Below are 8,609 nucleotides of genomic sequence, written 5' to 3'. Positions count from 1 at the left end.
CCATGTACACCTATGCTCTAGTTCGACAAACATGGCTTAAGCCCCTGTTCCGCACCAGGCACTGGTCTACACAGTTGCCATGGCAATGGGGAGCCCTTTGGAGTCTGCTGTCTGAACCGGCTAAGGAGTGAGGTGGTAGTTATAATGCACTTCAAATAATTGTCCCAAAAATGAAGATTAAAGAAAGAAAGCAAAAATGAGTCAGTCTGGTGGTTTGGGGTTTGGTTGGCTTGTTTGTGATCTGGCTGTGTTAAGGCTGGAAATTAATTCCTTATAGATCTGACTGAGCAAGGGCCTTTTTGCTGTTGTTGCTGCTGCTTTTGTTGCTGTTGCTGTTGCTGTTGCTGTTGCTGTTGTTTTCCCAAAGAATTGATAGCTATGTGGTCAACCACTGCTCAAAGGACAAATTTAAACCCCAATTTACTTCACCAAGGTCTCTGATCAGCTTCAGTGAGGCCATTTAATGAAATCTCATATCCAAACTTATCAAAAAAATACTTATTTAACTTTAAAAACTTGTTTCTTGATACTACATGGGCTTCATTCTCCTGCTGCATCTCCATCATACTCCTGAACCATACAGGTAAGCTTCCCTTCCTCCACCAACCTTCCCTGCTCTCTGAGTCCTCTGGAACAAGCCACACTGAGCAGCCAGCCATGGCAGGGGGACCTCCATTCTACTGTCATCACTCTACCCACCTTCATTGGACCGGAGGTTTCTGAACCATACAAACCTGCAGGTCTGGAACCATACATCCCAAGGATATCCATCAGAGCCCTGCCACACCAGGAACAGTGAGGTTCACACTCTGCCTCCCAATACCGACTACAACAAGAACATTAAGGAACCAAACCCATCCATATGGCTAAAGGCCCTTGAAAGAACAAAATAAACAAGAGCCAGGGCAACATGACACCTCCAAAGCACAGCCAACTCCATTACAGCAAGTCCTAGATATCCTAACACAACAGTTGAAACACAAGAAAATAGCCTTGATTCTGCCACACCCACTCCAGTGAAAACCACGTGACAGGCCCAAAAGCTTGGATGCAGTTCTGAGGCAAAAAGTTTCATGGAAACTTAGTCTCAGGGAGCCTTGGCATCCCATAGCACTAATGCTCCAAACTTGTCCGTACGTCAGTCAGTGAATGGATCTGTGTGCTTTCCTTCAATATTGTTTTATTATAAGTGCCTCCAAGGAATGATTTGACATATAGCTAAGTTAGATTAGCCTCCACCAGTGTTCCAATATCCTAGGAAATCATTGAGCCTACCATGGGTTATAAATTTAGTAAGAATGCTACTCATTCAGACAAAATGTTTCCAATGTAGATAGTGAAAGAAATCAGGCATTGCAAATTACTGGAAACGAGCTAGAAACCTCAGGGATAGTTCTATAAAGTAAACTTAGAATAACAGCCAAGTCACTCCCATGTGCAGGAATTTACAATGGCCTAGGAAGAAGGAAGGTTGTTGTTTAAGAAGGAACTAGAGTAAATACTTAGAATAATAACTGAGTCACTCCCATATACAGGAATTTACAATGGCCTAAGAAGAAGGTAGATTAACTATTGCAAGGTCATGAAGCCCTTACTCCTGGCATATAAGAATAAGCTGACATTAGGTAAACACTGATTTTTATCTCAGTTGTAAACACTGTCTGGTTCCTGTCAGCTTTTATGTATGCATTTCTCTGTTTTGTCTAAAGAGTCATTTTGCATCGGATAACCTCAATGTACCTTGGATGACCTTAATTATCACTTAAATTCCTTGTGTTTTTTTCTGTAATATAAGTCTGATGCTTGCTTTGAGAAATTACACTCAGATCCAACACTCTTTCTGGTGTCTTTGTCTGTTTGTCACCCCACCGACTCCTTGCCCACCTGAGTACCGGAACCCTGATTCTCCCGTTGGTTGAGGGACCGACTGAGTCCAGTCAGCGGCATGAATTCAATCTTACAAAGATGGTAGAGGCTTTTAAAGAGGAAACTAATAAATTCCTGAAAGAAATACAGGAAAATACAATCAAACAGATAGCATCTTTAAAGAGGAAACAAATCCCTTAAAGACATACAGGAAAACACAATTAAACAAGTGAAGGAAATAAATAAAAGTGTGCAAGATCTACAAGTGAAAATAGAAACAATAGAGAAAACACAATCTGAGGAATTCCTGAAGATACTTTGTGGGCAGAAGAAAAAGTATTTGGACAAAATGTTTGCATCAGAGGCTCCAGACTGGCCCCAAGGCTGCAGTCTGTCTTGGGTGAGGAGACTCTGGAAGGTTCATTTTCAATGGCAGCCAGCACATTAGCAACAGACATTCTTCCTTTTCATCCCCTCACTAGTCAAAGCATCCCTTTTTCTCTCCTACCTGCCATCTCACCCCTGGCATTCCCAGTGAATAAATGGAATATGTTATATGACTGTTTAGGAAGAGATGTTGTTCTCAGCAGCCATGCCACAGCAGTCAAACTTTGGGTCCTGTTATATTAAACTGTGATCTTTTAACACAAGGAAAAGCCAACTTGATAAAGGTTAATGCCTCCTTAATATTTATACACTTGACTGATGTCAAAAATGCATTTTGAAACTTTGAAAGTCTGAATCCTGAATTAATAGAACAATGTGCAAAGATGGTGTGACACCATTTGTAATTCATTAGTACACACTTTACAACACATTAGTAGCAAACGAGGAATTGATCACCCTGGTCCCAGCAAGCTTCTGAGCTTCATCTTTGCCTATTATCTTGAACTTGAAGGTTTTGACATGGCTGTCCAGAGATGTTCCCAAATGTTTCTGGCAGATTAGAAATAAATCAATTATTCCAGCCACCTGCTAGGTATAATATATTACCTGGAGAAACATGCTTACCCAGCAGGCACACAGCATATGTTTGTCTCCTCTGGAGCAGACTTTGAACACCAGATTGCTATGGTGTGAATGAATTGTGACATGATCTTAGTAATTTGGGGACAACATCTGCCACACTGCACCTGGCACCATGTCTCCCTCTCACAGTGAGTCAGCAGGTGATTAACTGTCCCTGCCACTCACATCTTTTGAAATAGTGCCTAGATAATCCCACATGGACTGTCAATAGTTCCTGGAACAGATGGAAATCTAACTATGCCATGGATTTCATAAGTTTGTTCTCTGCTGAAGCAAAGCCCTCTAGAATATTATTTATTTTAATCATCACTTCTCTTGGGACTCCAAACACCAGTCTCTAATTGACAGATGCACCCTGTCCAAAACAGAAATTTAATGGCCTAATTTATTTGACTCTTACTTCAAATATTTTTGTCTTTACTCTTTAAAAAGAGTCCCCAAATGTGCAGATGCCTGGACATCACCAAGGGCTCCTGAGCATAGGAACTTTTGTAAGGAGCACTGCACAGGAACTGAAAGCATCAACAGGCTGAGTACATTTCAGTTACTGTAGAGAAAAAGAATGCACCCGCATCTGGGGACCAACAGGCAGCTTCGTATTTACTACTCATCTATGACACAACTATTTCCACCCACTGTAGAGTGCTAACATTTAGTATATGAGTGTGCCTGATTTCCTCATTCCCTTTCTTTCAGGATTTAGGTAGCCCAGACTGGCCTCAATCTCCTATGTAGCCAATGATGACTTTGAACACTTAATCCTCCTGCCACTCCACCCCAGGGCTAAGATTACAGGGATGCACAGCCACATCCATTTGGTTGGAACTCAGGGCTTCATGAAAGCTAAACAAGCACTCTACCAACTGAGCCACACCTCCAGCCCTTTCTTTGTATCTTCACACAATAACAGCTTTGCCTTCAACCTCACCCCAGCCTTGCTATTTCTCCCCCCAGTACTGTTTCAGGGAAACCTCGTTTATTCTATTATATGTCTATCCTCTCTGAAGTGATAAAACTCTGAATTTCAGATTAATATATTGTTGCCTTCACAAATGATCCATTTTCCGGTCTTTGTAGCTTGATGTGACCTAATAACCTCTTTCAGACAGGAAGAGATAAACAGAGTTCTGTGGAAGACATGATGTCTTTGTTTCTTTTCACTGCCCACTGCCTGAAGCACCAGCCTGATGTCACAGGTTGCAGCATCTGTAAATCCCACTGAATGAGGGTAAAGACCATTACCCAAACTCTTGGGTCAAATTATGCAAGCTTTATTTTCTGTCAGACAGTGCTATCTCCCTAAATTGTAGCTTGAGAAAATAGCACCGAACATAGGAGAAGGTGGGGCTTATATAGTCCCCAAATTGCAGGGCTAGGGGGTTTTCCAAGTGTTGGGAGATTTCTAGAGGAATTTTGGTTACATGTTATCTGGGCTGAACATTTCAAAATTATTTTGCAGAACATCTTCTCAGTATGGAGGTTAGGGTATAGGGTTGAAACGTCAAATTCTTGAAAATGGGTCAAGACATGGTCACATTTAAGTTTTACAGAACACAGGAATGAGCTTATTTTTTTACTTTCTAATTTATTAGTCATTTTATTTGTTTACATTTCAAATGTTCTCCCCCTTCCCACCTTGTAATAAGATGGTTTCTACTCATAAGATGGAGTCAGTCTAGTCCATCACAGCCATCCCCCACAATTATCAACGCCCACACAGTGAACTAAGAGACTTGCGCTCTGACACTGAGACCTTCACCAGCCTCGAGCTGCCTGTGTTATGATTGTTTTGAATGAGAGAGGAACAACTGTTTTTTCTTCCTGTCATTGTTATCTATGCAGGTAAACTGAGTCAGAGCTGATAAAGGTGCCCTGGCCATTTCTTCTGCCTTTGTTGATGTTGCCATCTGTGTTCTTCTGAGCCTGGATGCTCTCACTGCCACCAAGTCCTTAGCATCCTTCTAATGCCTGTTTCTTGTCCCTGACAAATTTTCAAGAGCCGCTGCGATGAGGCAGCTAACTCCCTGCCCAGCCTTGTCTGGTCTTCCTTGTAGTCTTCACTAAAGCCATCAATCTTGCTGGCCTTTCTCACACTTCAGATTTCTGTGTGTCCCTCTGTCAAGATAAGCACTGTCCCAGATGACACCTTAACATCCTAAGCCAGAACAACCTGGCTAACACCCCAGAGTTCTAAGTTATGAAAGCTGTAGGATAGGGCTGTTGAGACACTGCAGTGTCTACAGTGCTCACTGTCATGTCCAATGGCTTGAGTTCAATCTCAGATCCATATAATGTAGGAAATGCAACTTCTCCTGAAAGTTGTCCTCTGACCTCCACGGGCTGGCCGTGACACACACATGCCCACGCATGCGTGCACAAACACACACACACACACTCACATACACATATATTATACATATACATATATGAGTGTTGTAACATTTTTAAGCACAGGAATAGCAATGCCTTCTGTTTAGACTGCTAACTGTTAGGATAATTGGCCATGCAGACAGTCCTAAGTATTATAAACACATGCCAGTCTGCTGTTTTCTCCTCTCTGTTTGATATAACTGTGAACAGTATGATAACAAAATTTCATATATGGATGTCACCATGTTCTCATGACTCATTTCTGGAGAATCCAGTCTTAAAACTAAAATTGTGAGTCTTCTGCATTTTTTAATTTATAACAATAGTGTGGGGGTTGGAGTTTGGCTCAGTTAGTTAAAACACTTGCTGCTCTTGCAAAGAACCTGTGTTCAGTTTCCAGAACCCAAATGGTTGCTCACAACTACTTCAAGGATTTGACCCTCTCCAGACTTTTCAGAAACTGGGCATGTAAGTGTGCATATATGCACATAAACATTCATACATATAAGATGAAAATAAACTAAAAAATCTAAAACGTTTTGTATGCAGGTGCCTGTGGCAGCTAGAAGAGTATTATTATATATTATATTATGTTATATTATATTATATTATTATATATTAGTATATATTATATCCTCTGGAAGAAGAGTTATAGATCATTATGAGCCACCCAACATGGGTGCTGGGAACTTGTCTGTCTGTCTGTCACGTGCTCTTCATCATGAGTCTTCTCTCCAGCCCCTGTTTTGGTCTCAGGCTGGGTCTGGTTAAGTGTCTCAGGACAACTAAAACCACAGTGCTTCCCCTTCTCTTTCCCAAGGGCCAGCACCCAAGCATGAGCCACCACACCAGGCCACGCAAACTTTATCTCATATTTTTTTTCCATTTTCCTCAACCTTGAGAGAGATAGAACCCCACTACTTTGGTTTTTGTTCTTTAAATCCTGGTAAAGGGAAACAAAAATATATATTTATTGAATATTTATGGGATTACAAAGGTATTTTCTTTATTTTAGATGAAGTTCTCTTTGTGTGTTCTTATCTCTCATTTTTTCTTTTTGTCTTGATTCTCTCTCTCCTCCTCCTCCCTCTCCCTCTCCTCCCTCTCCCCCTCTCCCTCCCCCTCCCCCTCTCTCTCCCTCTCCCTCCCCCTCCCCTCTCTCTCTCTCTCCCCTCTCCCTTCCCCCTGCTCACTAACCCACCCACACCTGCTTCCTGGCCCTGGAAGTCCCCTACACTGGAGCATAGAACCTTCACAGGACCAAGGGCCTCTCCTCCCATTGATGAACAGGTCATCCTCTACTACATATGCAGCTGGAGCCATGGGTCCCTAGATGTGTACTCTTTGGTTGGTGGTTTAGTGTCTGGGAGCTCTGGGGGGTACTGGTTAGTTCATATTGTTGTTCCTCCTATGAGGATGCAAACCCCTTTGGCTCCTAGGGTCCTTCATCTAGTTGCTCCATTAGGGTCCGTGTGTTCAGTTCAATGGTTGGCTGAGAGCATCTACCTCTGTATTTAACAGGCTCTGGTAGAACATTTCTTTAGGCACTTCTCAATGATTTGGTATTCCTCAGTTGAGAATTCTTTGTTTAGATCTGTACCCCATTTTAAAATAGGATTATTTGGTTCTTTGGAGTCTAACTTCTTGAGTTCTTTGTATATATTGGATATTAGCCCTCTATCAGATGTAGGATTGATAAAGATCTTTTCCCAATCTGTTGATTGCCTTTTTTTTTCCTATTGACAGTGTCCTTTGCCTTACAGAACCTTTGCAGTTTTATGAGGTCCCATTTGCCCAATTCTTGATCTTAGAGCATAAGTTATTGGCGTTCTGTTCAGGAAAATTTTTCCCTGTGCCCATGTGCTGGAGGCTCTTTCCCACTTTCTTTTCTACTACTTTCAGTGTCTCTAGTTTTATGTGGAGGTCCTTGATGCACTTGGACTTGAGCTTTGTACAAGAGATAAGAATGGATCAATTTGCACTCTTCTACATGCTAATCACCAATTCAACCACCACCATTTGTTGAAAATGCTGTCTTATTTTTACACTGGGAGGTTTTAGCTCCTTTGTCAAAGATCAGGTGACCATATGTGTGTGGGTTCATTTCTAGGTATTCAATTCTATTCAACTGATCTATCTGCCTGTCTCTGTATCAATACCATCTTGCAGTTCTTATCACTATTGCTCTGTAGTACAGCTTGAGGTCAGGGACGGTGATTCTCCCAGAAGTTCTTTTACTGTTGAGAATAGTTTTCACTATCCTAAGTTTTTTGTTATTTCAGGTGAATTTGCAAATTGTTCTAACTCTGTGAAGAATTGAGTTGGAATTTTGATGGAAATTGCATTGAATCTGTAGATTACTTTCTGCAAGATATCCATTTTTACTATATTAATCCTGCCTATCCATTCTCTGGTAGAATTTTTGGGATCTTAAGAATATTATCTTATCATCTGCAAATAGTGATATTTTGACTTCTTCCTTTCCGATTTGTATCCTTTGACCTCCTTTTGTTGTCTAATTGCTCTAGCTAGGACTTCAAGTACTATATTGAATAGGTATGGAGGGAGTGAGCAGCCTTCTCTAGTCTCTGATTTTAGTGGGATTACTTCGAGTTTCTCTCCATTTAGTTTGATGTTGGCTACTTGTCTACTGGATATTGCTTTTACTATGTTTAGGTATGGGCCTGAATTCCTGATCTTTCCAAGACTTTCATCATGAAGGGATGTTGGATTTTGTTAAATGCTTTTTCAGCATCTAATAAAATTATCATATGGTTTTTTTCTTTGAGTTTGTTTATAAAGTGGATTACATTGGTGAATTTCCATATACTGAATATATATATATTCATATATATATTCATATATATATGAATATATATATTCATCCCTGGGATGAATGAAGCCTACTTGATCATGGTGGGTGATCATTTTAATGTGTTCTTGGATTTGATTGGTGAGAATCTTATTGAGTATTTTTGCATTGATATTCATAAGGGAGACTGGTCTGAAGTTCTCTTTCTTTGTTGGGTCTTTGTGTGGTTTAGGTATCAGAGTAATTGTGGCTTCATAGAATGAGTTGGGTAGAGAACCTTCTGTTTCTATTTTGTAGAATAGTTTGAGGAGTCTTGGTATGAGATCTTCTTTGAAGGTATGATAGAACTCTGCACTAAACCTATCTGGCCCTGGACTTTTTTTGGTTGGGAGACTATTATTGATTGTTTCTATTTCTTTAGGGGATATGGGACTGTTTAGATTATTAATCTGATCCTGATTTAATTTTGGTACCTGGTATCTGTCTAGAAAATTGTCCATTTCATCCAGATTTTCCAGTTTTGTTGAGTATA

The sequence above is a fragment of the Mus musculus genome, chromosome 9, assembly GCF_000001635.26.
Source record: "Mus musculus strain C57BL/6J chromosome 9, GRCm38.p6 C57BL/6J".
Lineage (NCBI taxonomy): Eukaryota > Metazoa > Chordata > Mammalia > Rodentia > Muridae > Mus > Mus musculus.
The sequence above is the reverse complement of the archived record's forward strand: the minus strand, read 5'-3'. Positions refer to the sequence as shown.